The 18,152-nt window shown below is 42.6% G+C and overlaps 1 protein-coding gene across 2 annotated transcripts in view; it reads right to left on the reverse strand.

Annotated features, from left to right (window-relative positions):
* Nucleotides 1-15,755: 15,755 nt before the first annotated feature.
* Nucleotides 15,756-18,152, reverse strand: part of ERICH1 (glutamate rich 1) — a 96,975-nt gene continuing 94,578 nt past the window's right edge. For both annotated transcript variants that reach the window (XM_032104582.1, XM_032104575.1), the window contains one exon: nucleotides 15,756-16,906. The gene's annotated coding sequence lies outside the window, so the exon portion shown is untranslated. The remainder of the gene's footprint in view (nucleotides 16,907-18,152) is intronic.

Consider the following 18,152-nt stretch of genomic DNA (forward strand, 5'->3'; position numbering starts at 1 on the left):
TTATCATGTAAATAATACATTTATATAACAACAGCTCCATAATGACTATATATAAAGATATACTATAGTATATAATATACAGTATATATGCAATCTAAGTTTGTATAAATAACATACATAATATTTTTATATAATATATATGCAATATGATAGACCTGTATGCCTGTATTTTATATTACTATATTTTGTATTTATACATTTTACATAATAACATATGTATATAATATACAGTATCTGCATTATATGCATTGTATGTACATAATACAATATTTGTATTGTTATTGTTAGACTTAATGTTATATGTATATGTAAACCCCTCAGCTGAAATGCATGAGTGGATCTGTCAGGTTTGGCTTGTGCCTTTGCAGTGCCGGGCAGTTTTGTTACTGTCTGGAAAGCCTGCAGGAGTGATGCCTGAAAAGGAGGCACAAGTAGAGCAGAGATGCCAAAATGTGCCTTCTTATAAGCTTCAAAATGAGAATTAACACTGGTGTCCAGCTGTTGCTTCTCTTCATTTTAGTACTGGTTTTCCATCAATTGCATTTTCAACCTAAATATATAGGTGGCAGTGGCAGTGTTATGTAGCAGCTTTTTTAATGTTATCCCACTGCTGCAAGACATCCCTGCCTGACATATTTTGCCCAGATGTTTATTATTTTCTTTTTTTCATTTTATGGATTGTGTTTAATTCCTAGGAAATAATTCAGACAAAAATGAAGTATTGAGAAAAAGTTTTCTGAATATGGCTCCTTCCCTGAGAGTGTTGGCTGCTAGGAGACTTCCCAGAGAGTGGTGAGATTTACGTCCTGGGATAAAGACGATGCACATCATCTTCAGAGCTGTGAGGCTGCCTTGACACAAACATTGAAAAGCTGGTTATCTGAAATGCTTGGAAGGTATTTCTTGTGCAAATGTGCTCTTTCATACTTTCAAGATAACATCTACCACTGCAGTCGCCTCTTACAGGAAGAAATTATTGAGAGTTCTCTAGAAAAAAGAGAGTGATAGTTATTATGCAAAGGATGGTGTAGGGATGGCAGAGACTTCAGATGGGAATTTGAGAAATAGCTTTGAGCAACTGGGCACGGGAAAAAATGTGTAGAGACAGCCAAGAGCAGTGATTGATTTCCCAGTCTCCAACTGCACCAACATTCATCTGATCGCACTGGTCTTTTTTTATTATGATTTATTTATTTATTTATTAAGAGTGTGTATTTTCCTCTGTGCTGTTGCACAGAACTGCTTTTTGATTAATATTATGACAGAACTTTCAGTTTCTTCATTTAAATTCACAGGAGTCTTTCCTTTCTTTCTTTTTTTTTTTTTTTTTTTTTAATACTCAAGTTCATACTCTTAGAAGGCTTAGGCAATAGTGGCACATAAAATATGGTTTGCTAAATAACATCTCCAATTTTTTCATTATTGATATTCAGAAACAACTCTACAACATAAGAAGAAATCCATCTGGAGAATACAAGAGTTAAATGCAAAATTATGGGATTTGTAATGTTGATTTGATGGCAGATCTGCATGAATTTAATGCAAACTAAATAAGGTCAACACCAGGACAGTCATGGTCAGCAGACCTTCTCTGCTGCTTGTGGAGTGCTGACGTGCAAGTGAGGAAAAATTTTATATCAGTTTTGATGCTGAAGGACTGTCTTGTCTAATCATTCCCTCAGGTACCTCTGCAGGGTGCTGCCAAATTCAGTGGGGTTGAATCAATGTGCGTAACATTTGAATATTTCAAAACTGATAGAGCAATGCTGGAGCTATTTAGGTTTGGGATATTTTGAGATGCCATGTAGTGTTCATCCCACAAACTGAACTGCCTCCTGCTTTGTATTCAGTGACATCAGTCAGCTATTCCTTTGAAGGGATCTTACTAAGAGCCACCCCACCCCCAAATTGTGATGTCTTATGGAGTCATACTTCATTTTAGTGTTTCTCTCTGACAATCTGCCACTAAAGAGAGAGTTATCATCTGTTTATAGATTAACTACAGTGTATTCTTATATATTCCCCTGCCCTGCCCCAAAGGGTATACCACTAAGTGTAACAAAAGCCCTTCTTAATGGGTCATATATAGAGCTATATGCATAGTGTAGCACTAAGTATATAGAAAAACTTGATGATGAGTTTTTGTTACCTTGAATCCTTCCTGTAATAACCACCCATCCATCTGTTGCCAGTAGGTTTGACAGCATGAGGATATGTTTATTAAACAGGGGTGGATCTTGGCTCACAGTGCTGCTCTGGGACCACCTCAGTGAAGGGGGTTGTTGTTACAGCTGTGGGGTGGTGTGGGTGCCATGCTGGCTCTTCCCCCTGAACATACACCAAACCCTCCCAATGCTGTTGTGGGGTATCTATGAAAGGAGGACACTTCTCTGGCAGCAGGACCAGCCCAAGGGAGCATGTGGTCAACCCCATGGTGGGGCTGCAGGACCCAGGACACACAGAGAGGGTATGTATGCATTTGCAGGCAGCCCCAGCTGTAATACAGCAGGAAACCTCTCTCACCTGGTGTTTTAACAACATGAGTTTGGCACACATTGGTGCCAGTGAGTCTTACTGAGGACTGTCATTCTTATGGATGGTGTACAGTGTGGTTCTGACAGAAGAAGGTTCCATGTAGGGATAACTTTACTGGAGATATGGTGTGTCACTGCAGGACCTCAGCCTTTTTGTGTTATCCCAACTAATCTCTTTTTGGTTCATGGGTTGTTTCAACATAGAGGGATTTCATAAGACTTGTGCTTCCATGAGGGACTTTACAGAGGAAGATATCTGAACTGTTAGAAATATTAAAGCAGTTATAGAAACATATTGGTGATGTAAGGATATGACTTAAATCAGGACTTAGCTAGATATACTTAATCTAAATATCCAAAATTGGAATGAAGGCCCGGAGTGAAGCAAAAAGCCAACACACACTCTCTCCTTTTGTACACAGAAGTACTTTGAGTGCAAATCCACCATAGAAATCCCCTATCCTAACCACGGTATGGAGCACGCTTTGGTCTATGGCACTTATGTATGGATGGGATTTGCAAAGCTGCTCCCCACACTTCTAGCCTTGGTGCAATTTCTGCTTCTGTATATTGTAAAGGAGCAAACTGGGGCACAACAAAAAGCCTGGCCCTCACATTTGTCCCCCAGAATTTCCTATGGCTGCAGTAACCCCACGTGTTCCACCGTACACTCTCCACGGGCACGTTAGCAAGCAGGGTGTGTTATGTGTGGAATTGGAGTGGGAGACCACAGAACACCAGAAGGAGCCTCACCCAGGAGCTTTTGCATCAATTTGATAGCCTCTGCCTTCTTTAAAGATATTTAGAGTTGTTTCAAAGTGACAAATATTACCGTCCCCGTAAGGTGTTCCATGGATGAGGCAGTGTTTTGGCATTGATAGAAAGATGATTCATTTGTCTAAACCACTCAGCCTCTTGTGTGCTCAGGTGGTAAATGGCAGTCATACCCAGGCAGGCTCCCAAAGAAGAAAATACCTTATGCCTTGTCAAAAGGAGGAAAACTTAAATTTGCTAACACTACAATTTTCATAGAACTTTAAAAGATAAGCAGCTGGGGCTAAGAGGTGATTTATTATCATTTTCAGGACTCTGCTCTCTTCCACTCCTTCGTTTATCTTGTAAGCACAGACGCAAGGGGTTGACCAAATCCTCACTTGTTCTTGCCTTGGGAAAGTTTCCTGATTTGGCAAAAATAATTGGGCATTAAAAATAAAATAGGTTTTTTTACATGCAGGAATTTGCACAGGTGGATTTGTGAACACATGCATGTTACAGGGACGGTTTAGAACCTTGTCTGGAAATCTGCCATCAAATACCTTTCAGTGATAGATATTCAGATTGAGTTGTTTCAAAGAACAAGGTTATGAGGCACCAGAGATTACTTAAAATAAACCATGAACATCATTTTTCAGAAGAGCCTCACTGGAGCAACATAGAAAAATGATGTACAGGGAATCAAAATAGATCCTAAGGACATGCTGAGCTCCAGAAGCTTTCTCTCCTAGCGTGCTGCTGGCTGCAGGATGGCTGTGCTCACTCAGAGAGATCATGCATACTGACTTTATGTTTTGGGGAGGGCTTGCACAGAGGAAATTACCTTCACCAGGGCAAGGGCATTGACTGGATTTTGCAGAGAAGATAAAATGATGGCAGTTCTGATAGCAACTGCTTAAATTTAAACCCCTCTGCATGTCCTAACTGCAAAAGCTGGCCAGTATTTTCAGAACACTATCAAAAATAGTTTTGGTCTGGTGTTTGTCCAATCCATTGGGTTCTTCTAGAGCTGGTCAAAAGAAGAGCTATATTTCAACAGGAGATTAACAGGAAAATTGAACTTAGTTCACTAAGTATTATTATCCTTTTTTTACTTGCATGTAAATTTGTGAAAGAAATATAATTTCTCTTCTATATTCATCTTTATGCTTCCCCCACACTGGTGCTATAGGAACAGTTCAGAGGAAACCTGCAATAACATTTTGTCTCTTGATGATCAATAGAATATGAAATAAAAGCTCCACTCCTAAAAAGAAACCAGGGATTTATGCTATCGAATTAACTTTACCTTAGGCATATAAAGTATTATTTGGGTTGCATGATATTGAATAGTTGATACAGAAAAATAAATCAGCCTAGTGAATTGGACCATGTGCAACATTGAGAAAAACAAAAGAAATCACGTGTATTTCTAATCAAGCACTAGATCTGGGCATAAGATGGACAGGTGATAAGAGTGAAAACTCCAGAATGGGAGGAAAAACAGTACTGAAAGGAACAGATATTTGCATAAAATTATTATGCTTTTACTTAAAAAAGGACACCTGGGTGCACAATTTATGAAGTTTCATAGCACAGCGGTTATGTTATGAATCAGAGACAGCTTTCCTCCTCCCACTTGGTGTTTAATTGTCAGAAGTATGAATATCCTATGTACCTGAAGCTGGGCTCCTGCACCAAAATGGGCCATCTTCACCTTCCGGTCAACAGGCAAAGCGGGGCTCATACCATGGAGATCTACCTGAAGGGCCTCAGGGGAGGCCTTGCCATGTGGATGTGCAGCTGTGGCCTCTGAGACCAGATATCCAACACTAAAGACTTGTCATGGGTCCAGCAACCTGCGTCTTTGGGATGGGGGAGGTGAGCATGAGCATGAGACCTCTGCCTCCATCTGCTGTGTGTGTGATGGCAGACCTGCCAAGGTGAGCAAGCCTGCTGGGTGAGACTCGCTTGGGTATCTGACAGGGTATGGCACTGCAGATAATGGAGGTTGTTTACCAATTGCAAACAATCTTCTACAGAGCACAGACAAGATCATGGCTCTGTCTCAGAAATTACAATGGGAAGGAGAATTGGTGGCATTTGATACAATATTTATGCTGAAGTTCAGTCAGTCTGTTCTCAGGGGTTAATTACATTTGGTTGGGGAGCCATGAGAAGAGCAGGAAGTCTGTGGTTTAAAGGTTTTGTCCTCCTTTCCCATGCTAGCCATTCACCTACAGCCATGCTCCGGTCCTGCTACCGCTCCCTTGGTGTTCTCATGCCCAGCTGTCCTGCAGCAGGGACCCGCCTCATCCCCAGGCCTGCTTCTGGGGGCACCTCTTGGAGCTGGGAGGTGTACAGGGCTGGGGATACACTGCTCCTGGTGATGAGTTTGGTGCCACATCCAAGAGACACACCTGAGACAGGTGCTTAGGCTACTGGACTCTTGGGGATGAACAAATCTGGTCTCCTCCAGCAGTGCACCCAGATGCACCAGCTGTTGAAGGATGCATGTGTTGGGAAGAGGATTCCAGTGGCTGGTGGGTCCCGAGTGACCAGGAGTGTCCTAGTGCTGCTGGAAACTCAGACATTTTTGAGTAGCTGCCTCAGCAGGAGGTAGTATCCTGCAGACCCGCTGGGCTTCTCCACAGTCTCTTGTCCCCCTGGCACTGTGGGGAGCAGAGGTTACTCTCCTGGCAGAGAACAGCTCATTTCCATGAGATCAAGCTTTGTAGCACCTAAAAGCGCCTCAAGTAGTAAGTCATGACTTTGGCATCAGTGCCTTTACAAATCTAAACCAAGCTTTCTTTTTTTCCCCTCCCAATATTATGGACCCTTTCCCAGTCAGAGAGGGCAGAACAGCAAGAGATCAACTTTGCTGAAACATCTTTTACTAATTAAAACTGAAAACAAAATACCCATTTCCAGACAACCCTTGAAAGCACTTGGCAGTGCAGCCATGCACATCTATGTTCCTGTGCCAACCTGTGGGGCAGAAAAGTTCTGGGATGGCTTATCCCTACTTGAGTGTTCGGCAGCATGCTCCCTCTGGTGATCCTGCAGTATTGAGTGTTGGTTGCTGTGTTGGCAGGTTCCAGGATAACTGAGCACCCCTGAGCTTCCTGTCCAAAGCAGCTGTCTCCAGCATAATTGTGGCACAGAGCGTGTCCTATGCATCCACAAAGGCATTGCCAAGCAGGGTCGCCTTGGCTTTGCAAAGTGCTGGGACACAGAATGTTACAAGAAGGTCAGCAAGAAAGAACACCCGCTTTTAGTGGGTCAGCAGAGGTGCCTTCTACAGGCACAGTGTCTTCCATCAGGGCTGCTGGGCAGGTGGTTGGGTCCATGGCATTTATCAATCGTCCCCTTTCCAAGCTGCCAGTTTGTTCAGTCTTTCTGTGCAGATCACATTTTCTGCATTCTTATTTTTGTAACTTTCTTCTGAGCTCTCTTCACTTGGTACACATATTCCTTGAAGAGTGGTGTCCATAATGAGAAACAGCAGTTTTTCTGGGCCTTTGCCACCAGTGGACAAAGCAAGAGGACTCCATCACACACCTTCCAGCCTGCACCCCCTCTCCTGACATCTCCACAGGGTTGCTTCCCACCCCTGCAAGAGTTTGACACTGCTGCCTCATGCTGTGATTCACTCCATCACTTTTGCCTTGCTCCTCATCCTGTGTTCACATAGCTGATGCTTCTGCCAAAGCATCAGGTTTTTGTGCTTGTCCCTCCTGAATCCCACTGCTGATCTTAGAGCATTTGTCAGATTTTAGATCATTCTGAATTCTGCTCCTGTCCTTCGGCACCTGCAGACCTTTCCAGGTTGATGTTTTATGCATTCCCACTCACATACCATGAGTCATTAGTAAAAATATCAGGCAGCCCCCGTTCACAGCAGTGTGCAGCAGCCCATTCTGTACTTTTTTCCCAGACAAAGAATGCTCTTCATTCTTTGTAGGTTTATGAACAAGGCCTGTAATCTCATTACTGAGGTTCATTTAAGAGTGTTTCCCCCCAGCTTGCGTGTGAGAATGCCATTTGCCACCTATGTTATGATGCTTGCTCACCTTATAATGTTGTCTAAGAAGGAAACTGGGTTGTTGCACACGATTTATTCCTGGTAAACACATTTGCTGCTTTTTGTCCTCTTATTTTCTTGTGGGTTTGCAGATAGCTTAGATTATTTGTCAAGTACTGTTGAGTGTTTTTTGAGCACTATGGAGTGGTAATCCTAGGCTTTGCCATCTGAAAGATTTTTGCCCCTTTTTCAGTCTTCTGAAAGACCTCCCCCTTCCTTGAAGAACCTCAGCTAAAACCACTAATGACTCTGAGACTCCTTCAGCCAGATCCTAAAGTACTCGTAAGAAAATTTCCTCAGGCAATGGAGAGGGCTGTGGTCCATCAGAGTCTGCCACCCGGAGAATACACTGCCTCCAGGGGGACACTGCCTGCATGGAGAGGGCAGCCACCAGCCCCTCTCCTGCTGCCATGGGCAGGGCAGAAAAGTGAGAAAAAGGAAATATTGTTACCTGCCTGTTGCAGGTGAGGAACTGAAACAACTGCTGGAATCTCTAATTCGATTCAGTGTAAAACTTGAGCCCTGTTGTTCATATACCCTCTCCTTTTCTTGTCCTCTTTCAGTAAAGTGGATGATTTCAAGTCCTTGGCACCAGTTCAGATCAGAGAGTGCAAAGCACACACAGTACTTTATTTACAGTGCAACAGAGATCTGCAGATAATTCAGCCTCAGCAATATTACACAATTACTTATAGATGCCTGTGTTGAAAATAAATGAAAATTATTATTTATTGAGAACTTCTCAGCAGTCACTGGGATTAAAGAATGTAATAACCAGTGACATTCTATGTTAAACATTGTGTTAGTGGAAATAATACTTTAGGACAGGTATTGGCAAAACAATGTTTCATTTAAAGGGCTGTTAGACTACAATGAGTACAGGAAGTGCAGCTTTAAAAGAACCATGGCAATTGAGGTACAGCACAACTCACTTTTTAATCAAATCTCAGGGATGACAGTGAAGCTCTAACTCTGAAGGCCCCTTCCCACCCAAACCATTCTGTGATTCTGTGATGCTGTTCATGACTGACCGTAGCTTTGTTGCTTGGGAAAACCAAGTGTTAAGAGCCATGGCTCTCATTTGCTGTAAGAGCAAGTTGTTTGACCTTTGGCAGTGGGAAATTTGACACTTAAGTGGATTGATTTTGGCTTGGATTCATCCTAGCTAGCTATGGAAACATAAATGAGATGCCTGAATTTGGAGCACAGACACAGTAGGCTCCCTCCATAATCAGTGGAAAGAAATGTGTGCCTCTGGAGGGTGGACTGGCTCGCCCAAGAACTGAGCAGCATTTATTTCTCTCCAGTGACAATGGGAAGAACCTAAAGTAATTGCACTCCTGGTTTAAATACCTCAGATATTTTGTGTTATGTCAGTTCATATACAAGTTGCTCAGGTAGCAAAATAATGATGTACTAAATAAGACTCAAGACAGTATCTGAAACATATTTTACATGAAGCTGCACGGTTTTGAGCTGCACTTTCCTTTTTGTTTGCTTGTTTGAGATTTGTTGGGTTTTTTTGTTTGCAGTTTACAGTTCTCACCCAGAAATGATTAATTTTCTGCTGTTCCCTCCTAGCTTACATAAAACACTGCTCAGCTTGTTAAATTGCATTTGTATGCCAGTTGAAATTAATCAATTAATAGTCTCCATGGGGTTGCTGCAGTGCATGGGCACCTCCTGATTTGGCCACAGCTAATGTGCTGGGGCCAGCAGATGGCTCTGGTGGCCACCAGGCTTCACCCTGGCCTTCAATCCACCTCCAGCCTGTAGCCTGCAGGCAGTGGCCATCCCTTTGTTTCAGGGGGAGCAGAAAGTGAGCCATCTCTCAAACTCAATACAGATGAGGGTCATTTCCCTGAAACACCCACCAAGACAGGTGGTGCTGGAAGGGACAAGAGTGACCAGACTGGGGTCCCTGTTCCTGTAATGGGGAGAATGGAGGGCAGGAGCTGGTGGGGTTGTGAATGGGCCTCATGGTGGATCCTTCAGTGATGCTGCAGTTTTCTGGGTGCCTGGAAGCTGTTCTCCAGCGCCTGTCTAGCGGCTGCTGCTGGAGCCCAATGACAGTGCACACTTGGTGGCAAGGGCTTAATCTCCAAAGGAAATACAGAATACCCCTTGTGACCTTTTACTTCCCATGGGGATGTTCGGACCTGGCATCATCACTGCCCCTTTCATAAATGCTAGTCAGCCTTGGTACCTGGCAGGCTCCAGTACATCTGCCTCTCCAGTGCAAGCTTGCTCCTACTCAGGGCTGCTTCAGCTCTCTGAGGCTTCCAGGTGCCTCCATACGAGAGATGAGCCAGGGTGGGGCTGGTCAGTGCCCAGGCTCTGCTTTCCTGGTCCCAGAGACAGCATCCTGCAGCTCAGTGACTCCCTCTGAAAGCTGCCCAGAGCTTAGAAATTGTGCCTCTGAATTCACTAGCTGTCTCAGTGTCTGTCTTCAGTGGGAAACTGCTATTATGGGAACAGAATGTTTTTGTAGATATAGGGATGATTTGTCTCCACTGCCTTGAGCTTTCTGACACTGAGATGTCCAGTCCCTTGTCAGTACAGAGAGAAGCCCTCATCAGATGGGGAGTTGGCCCACCTCTTCTAGGCGCCTCCTGAATGGGATGAATGTTTTCCGGAGGTGTTAATTTTTTTTACTCACTATGGACAGAACCTATGGAAATAACTCAGGTTGAATATTTAATATGGAGTGACTAAAGTTTAGTGAAATAAAGGTACAAAATCATATTCCAGTGTTGATATCATCAAGCAAACTCTGGACTTTTCAGTGCACTGTGCAGCAAGGAACATGGGATAGAAACTATGAAGTGGAATTCAGACTGTATGGTTTAAAAAGAAACAACCAAAAAGTCTGCCAGTGACCCACGGAAAGTGGGTTTCTTTACATTCATACTCCTGTCACTTTCACACAAACCCGAACTGAGACAGTTGCACAGCTAAACCACAGCTACCCAGAGCCTGAGTGAGCTGCCAGCTTTGCTCAATGATTGTGGGAGCATAGGCTCATTATAGCCCCCCTGGGCTCAATGTGGTCCCAGGCTCACTGCATGGCCCACAGCTGAGATTTACAGCCCCTCTCACCCAGTGGGAGGGATGCTGGTTCTGCTTCTCTTATTCTTTGCTGAGTGATGCCTCACCTCCCACCCCATGCTGTTCTGCAAGATGTGGTCAGCTGAGGCCTTGGGGCCTTTCTGCTTGGCAAGGAAAAGCACGAAGATGCAGGGACACACATGCAACAGCAGAATTGTTATGGGAAAATTAAAAATAAGGTGGAAAGTGGCAAAAAAACATTGCAGGTACCTTCTCAGGGCAAACACTCACAGTGTTTATTTAGTTTCTCCTCTTGCTTCTATTCTATCAAATTAACAGCTGAATTCAGCTGGGGATGAAGCATGACAAATAATCCCTTGGGTGAGCTCTGGGGCTAATGAACAGAATGTTACTGGCACGTGACTGAAAAGGGCACTCTGAGTTACCTGACAAAAGAGCTTCTTGCCAGCACTGTGCTGCAGATGAACACTAAGGCCCAGTGGGAGGTTGCAAGTTACTCAGGACAGAGCCAGGGATTTGCACAAAACACTGATGCTGCAAGGCATCCCTCCTCACACTGCTCTGAGGTTCACCACCTCCTGCATCTGAGCACAAGAACCTGCTCCTGTCCTCTTCCCCCTTATGTGCACAGACAGACAGACAGACAGACAAACTGGGTCAGTCACAGCTCCACAAGCTTCAGAGGGGTCACAAAGCAGCTCTGGGAGCAGGAGACAGCAGTTGGGACAGAGATGTGGACCCTCACTGAAGGCTCAGCCATACTCTGGTTGTCTTGGCCCAAAGCAGCAGCCAAGGGGCTCTTCTGCCATTGGAGGGTCATAGTGAAGCAAAGTTTTGGGTTCCATTCCTCTGCCCTTCCTCTCCTCAGGAATCTTTCACAGTGCAGCTGAAGAACACCTGGCAGAGCAGAGCACAGCCTCATGTCCTTCCTTTCCCCATGGGGCAGAGGTCACTTTTTAAAAGGAACTATAGCTCAGGTATGACAGGGAAGGCACACGGTGTTTGAGCTATGCCTAGCCAGTGATGAATCTGTTCAGGCTTTCAGCAATTTTGGCTTTATGTGCCACCATTCCTGTTGGTCCAAGAGTTCCAAGGTCCTGTAATCCATTACTGAAGAACAGAGAGTGAAGGACAAACCAATTTGTCATTTGCTTTTCTAAAAAAGGTTAAAAATCTTTCTCAGCAGCAGGGTAACTCTGCCTTGGCATTTCTTCCTTACTCTGGTTTAAATAACAGCAGTGAGATACAGCCCCATCCCCTAGTCAGGAAAATTACAGAAAAATTATAGAACCCCCAAATACTAAGTACTTCGACATGTAAGAAAACCATCCCCATTCCTTCAGCTCATCACAAAGCACCTTCAGGCTGCTGCCAGGTGCCAGGGTGGCAGTGGCCTTCCTAGGACCCATCTCTGCTCTCTGTATTGAGAGCTAAGGTTGTGGGCAGATTTGGCCAAACTTTCCATTGCTCATGTCAGCTGAGCTGGATCTCACTTGTCATTTCTTAATGGAAACACATGGAAGCATCAGACACCTCCTTTGACTACTCTGACTCCAGTGTCCCCCTTGTAGGATGGACTTAATCAGTGGGGTGCTGTGGATTACATGAAGTTCCTAAAACCTTTCTAAAAGGTGTGGATTAATGGTTCTTATTCTCTTAGAAAGGTCACTTGCAAGAATACTGCTAGGAAGGGGAAGAAATAGCTCTTTCTGGGTGCTTTGGGGCTGTTTTATGCTTACAAACACACCCACTGTAGAGACAGGCACTCTGATTAAAAGTCAGTGACACTCCATAGCTCATGATTACACACGAAGTTGAAAGCTGAAGAGAATGTAGCCTTAGGAACCTTATTAATCTACTGTTTGATTAAACTACCTTTCAGGCTCCTTATTAAACGGTGATAGTTCCAGAAGAATAACAACAAAGTCATATGAAAGGCAAGACTGCTTGAGGGCTTTTTGTGTTGTCATTGACTACTCATAACTACAAGGGGAAAAGGCATTTTATCCAAGGTAAGAAAAGATGTGACAAGCATAAATATCTCCTTTTGTTTGTTTTATCTCTAATACATCCATAGGGAAGTGCCACTGCACTGCACAGGTAAAACCATTTCTTGGTTGAGTCTCAGTGGCCACGTTCGACTGAAGCCAGGGAAGTGAATGAACACTAACACAGCTTTTCACTGATAAACCCACTGCACAACTTGCCATTGAAAAGACACAGAACATTTCAGGAAGGAAGCTCCCACACAGCCTCAATGCCCCAGTTTTATTTATTAATTTATTAATTTACCACTACAGCAGCATCTGAAACCCCAGCCGAGGCCAGACTTCCATGAATCTGGCACTAGCAAAAATGCATGGTCTAAAATGAAGGGTTTCACAGCTTGTTTGCATTCTGTTCTCAGTCAGATACACAGATTAGGGGCTCAGCCCCATGATGACATTACCTACCACTGCCTTGTTAGAGACAGAGCACCCACTGATTGGTAAGGCAAACTCAACTTCATCTTCTTGGTCTGTGGTATACTGAGAGATGCACAATCTGCAACTCTTAACTGTAGAGATAAATAATGGTCTAGAGCAGTAGTTTTGATGTAGAAGCATAATTTCCAGAAGGTACATGAAAATATGTCAGACATTCCCCTTATTTTATACTTTCCTTACTAGTAGATGAGTGCTACCTTGAGTGACTGCCCTTAGTTGCCTGTCCTGATGAAAGGAGACAGAAATCCTGCTTTGGATAACTGAGTTCATACATGTAAAAGAACTTGAATGCTCTGTGATATTCACTAGCAATGCCACTTATCACTAACAAGTCTCCAGTCTATGCTACATCTATTTGAAGAGAGTGACAACCATGTTTGAGTTTCTGATTATTTAGTACTTTCATTTCTCTTGCCTTTAGGAGGTGGACTCAGGCATACAAATCAACCAGCTACAAAATCTCCTGTGATTCCTCCTCAAAGAATAAAATAATTAACTTGATATATCAAGACATAATTCAGTCTATAAAAGTTACTGCTGTTAGAAGTGGATTAGTTGAGTTACAATTGTTCAGCACCAGGAGATATTAACCTATATTTGCCTGATATTAGAAGTAAAACCAATCCAATAAATTTTATGGAATGGCTTATGAAAGTGTATTTGTAAAGAAGGTCTAATATTTACTAGCTTAAATAGTACTTCTATTTGAATATTTTTGCAAGCTAGGGAAGGTACAAAGTAATTCCTGGAGGGTAAGTCCTCAAACATAACAATTTATATGTCAAATGAAATCCATTGCTGGTGTTTCTTAAAACTAAGTAATGCAGCATTAACCTCCCCAAGCACACCAGGCTCCTGACTTTCATCGGCGTTCAATTGTTGATGAATTGCCAATATTTTTGAAGTAAAACCATATAAACAAAAGTACAAATATATTTAAAATATAAATGCTTCTTTGGTGGAGATCAAGGAAAAGATTAAATACCTCAGTCTGGCAAAGGATGTAAGGATGTTCCTTAAACCTCTTTGACTTCAATAGGACATAAACATATGCTTGAAGTTTGGCATGCTCACAGCTTTGAAGAGAAAATTCACAGGCAGGTTTGGGAATTGCAGCATGGAGCAGTAATCTACTCAGGTTTTGGGAGCCCAGCCACATACTGAGCCTGCAGGCTTGAGTTAGATGTCTATAAACATGGCAAACAGAGGTAAGGTCCAAATCCATGGCACGCTGTGTGCAAGGAGTGGGCAAACTTAGCTAATAGGCACTTAGGAGGAAAAGGTTTTAGCTTGTCCTAATTGCCTGTTTGTGCCCCTTGGTGCAGCGGGTGCAGAGCAGGGACAGACTCATGCAGCCAGCCTCCTTCAGGAGTCAGGACCCCCTGGCACCATGCCAGTCCCTCAGGAGAAGAGGAGGAGGGAAGGTACAGTGCCATGGGCTCCTCCATGGGAGCACCTGTGCAGGTGCCTTTCTTTCCTTGGCCAAAGAGTGTTTGCTCTAACAAACAGCAGGACAAAAGGGGATACAGGATTTTAGCTTCCAGTCATATTCTGGGCAATCTCCAGTCCACCACTGGGCTTCCAGACACAGGAAGGATGAGAAGATGGGCATGTTGTCGCCACCTCTACAAGGTTTTGATGTCTTGGTGCTCAGCACACCCCAGCCTCGCCTGGCTGAGGGGAAACCTGAAAGAAGATCTTCCAAGGAGCCACAGCAGTGAAAGGGAAAGGCACATGGCTGGCTGTTGTGCCTGGCATGCAGTGGCAGATGCACTTCAGAAAACTGGCATTTTGGGTGCAGGTTTCTACAGAACAGATAGGTTAGGTACCAATGCCTACATCTTCTGCTGGGTGCAGTACCAACTTTTCACCTAAAGGTAATTTTCTGCCCAGGCCCAATTCATCAGCAGCAAGTTGAAACGTGTATGTTTTTAAAATAATTTCAATTACAGCTCCCTGGTGCTTCACTGTATGTTCCTGAGGCTCCTATGGCCCCTACCTTTATAAAGTCTCCCCACATGCAGTGTGCCTATTGCCTGTGTTGTCCTCCTGTCATTTTCACTGGTACTAAATAATTAATACTAAATAAATTTCAAAAATATTCAAAACAATTCTCATGGGAAAAGTACACATTCCTCGTGAGTGTCATTTCCAATGGGAACATTTCAGTGGCCAAGTAAATTATTTTATTCTAGTATATCTTGTTAAAATGGTGTTATTGCACATGTTAATGGTCTTACATTCATGTTGGATGGGAGCAGGAAATCAGTTAACAAAAATGCAGCAGCCAAAAATCCTATAATAGATTAGAAGGTCGTATTTATGGCATACTGAGGGTGGTGGTGGGGATCACACTATATAACATCAGTGTCTGTGACTGAATGCTTTCCAGAGGTGTCATTCTTACTTTTGTCAATGAGTTCAAGTATTTTGTTTCATTCCTTGTAGTTGAATGCAAAAGATGGAATATTTCATTATATTACTATTTTTTTAAAAATATAAACAAAAATTCATATAAGATGGAGGTAATATATGACCTGGCACACTGAAAAAACATTACCTTGTAAATACTGATTTTCTCATCATCTTCAATTTAACAAGAGTTGTGGGGTGAGGAGAGACATTTCTTAGAGAGGATGAGAAAAAGGCAAACAGGGACAAGAACAATTCAAAAATAAAAAAGTAAAAATTTCAGCCTGATTCAATTTGTGGTTTGTCATGTTGGAATGAGCAAGCTGAAGGGTTCAAAATATTCAGCTGTGTAGGATGCCCCTTAGTGGTTGAATATAAACACTGTTGACAGACAAAATAATTTTAAACACTGAAAAATACCCCAAAATAATATTTGTATTTAGTAACAAGAACAAAGGATTTTAAATGCTAACATATGGACAGAAGAGCCTACAAAGCCATGTTTACATAAAAGATAAGAAACAGTTGGAAAAATGCAAACCAATAGTAAGAGAACATTCCTGAATAAGCTATTGCACCAAATGAGAAGAAAACAAGGGAGAAGTAGGGGAAAAAGGTCAAACTCTATTTCTATTTTAATCAGAATGTATATTATGGAATGAGTTGACTTTGCAGAAGAATACAGCCACATATTGAACTCTGCAATAGAACCCAACCCAATATTTATATTGATACTTTCTAGAACAGAGAGTTTCTGCACAGCTATGAAGTTATCTGGTCTGAAGCCACAGGCCCTTCTCATATGGCTGGTGTAGCCTGCGGCCATCTCTGCTGTGACAGAAGGCTACAAGCTTGTGTTACAATGCACAAACATTGCTACTCAAAAGGCATCAAGAAATGTTTAAGATTCAATAGAAAAAGCTAGAGTGCCCAGATTCTGTAATACCCAAACGTACACTGCAAATAGTCTATGGGAGATTAATTTCATTTGTTCTAACCCTTGTCACGAGGAATATATTGCTTCTAACTTCCTCTTTGCAAAACCAGTCTTTGCATTGGAGTAATTTGCAAAAGCTGAAACACAGTGACACTCCCAGAGCCCAGCACCCACATTGGTCTGTTTACAGCTACTCTCAATGTAACTGTATTTTATACCTTTAGATCTCTGTGTATACACTGGATAACAGAAGAAGTCCATAATATTTACAGAAAGTTTGTCTCATTTGGAAATCCGATGGTTCTGAGAGCAGTTATTTTTTTCTTTCTTGAAGTCTGTAATTCTTCCATCTATTTAACTTTGCATGTAGAAATCACGGCTGCAGTGTCTCATTGCCTCCTCACTGGTAACTGAAGCAGAAAAGCCACTCATCAGCAGTATATTGACATAAGCCTGGACTTCTTGGGTCACATCCTAACACAGCTTAAGTGGTCAAGGGGAATCTCTTTGTTTGAGTTAGCTGGTGTGTGCTGTAGCTGGATATGCTGATCCCAAACATTCCCAGGAGCAATGCTGCCCGCTGCAGCGCTGCATCTGACGGGTTGGTAACGATCTTTGCTGCAGCTTGAGTCTAAGGGAGAAAGAGGGCAAGTTACAAGCTGATTCAGCTCAGTGCAACACAAAAGAAGGTCTTTGGAACCTACAAAGTATCTTTTTCTTCTCCGTGCCATTTAACAGGGTATGACTCTGCTCTGAAGAGCATTTCACACAATCTATTGCACGTTTTGGAAGGCCCCCCTTTTTATCAGTTTGTAAAAGATAGAACACATTTCTGATAAGACTTTCCTTTCAAATGCAACTCGTTGATTTTGATGACTTTAATGGGGTTCCCTCTGGCTACCTGAGAGGAAGAGCTGAATCAAGAGTGGAGGCTTAGGCATAAAGGAGAAAGAACTTTCTTATTCTGTAAAGAACAAAGATCTCTTCCTTCCCACAGATTACCTACTAACACAGGATGCTCCCTTAAATGTTGGATATTAATTCAGGAGAGCAAGGCTAGAAGGGATCACTAACATCCTTTATGATGTCCACAGGTAGTACTAGACCAAGCAGACAAGTTTTAACACAGTCACTTTGTCAACTCCAATGAAGAAGCAGGAAATGCCAAGCAAAGTAAAGATAAGAATTACTTATTTACTATCTGAATAACAATCAGAAAAGAAATTAAGTTACTGTTGCTTCCCTTGTCCATATGATACACTGACCAAGAGGCAGAGACACGGTTGCATGGAGTCCCTAGAGAGCAAAACAAAAATTCCTATACATATTGGCACTTTGAGTTAAAACATAGCACGTGTCTTTCTAGTTGCTGCATTTGGTTTCTTTAAGTTAAATAATTACTAGGCCTCAAATAATGATTTTTTTTTTTTTTTTGTTAATGCTTTCCCTTGCAATCCATGGATGAAAAGCATGGCATCACTGACAGGAGCAACAGATTCCAAGGAGCCTCTTTTTCACTTCCAGATTCTAGGTTTTTTATTGAGCTTAAAGAATTAGAGCTGAGTGCTCTGACCTTGATAAATGTGTCTGACTGTGGCTACTTCAGCCGCAAAATAAATAAAGACAAAAGAAATCCCAAACAGAATTACTATGTAAGGTGATATCAAAAGATATGCAGGGAAGTGTGAAAGAAATTCATGGCTAGGACTGAAACCCAGCATCTTTAGCTCAGCCTCTCAACTGCTCAACTATCCCCTCTCAGCTACTTCAGTCTATGATTCTGGATGCAGATCACAGTGCTAAGAGCTGTGACATTTTCCAGAGAAAGGATGGATACTCTGTAAATATCAAAATATGGAATACAATAAGGAAGATGT

This window comes from Corvus moneduloides, chromosome 3 (genome assembly GCF_009650955.1).
Source record: "Corvus moneduloides isolate bCorMon1 chromosome 3, bCorMon1.pri, whole genome shotgun sequence".
NCBI lineage: Eukaryota > Metazoa > Chordata > Aves > Passeriformes > Corvidae > Corvus > Corvus moneduloides.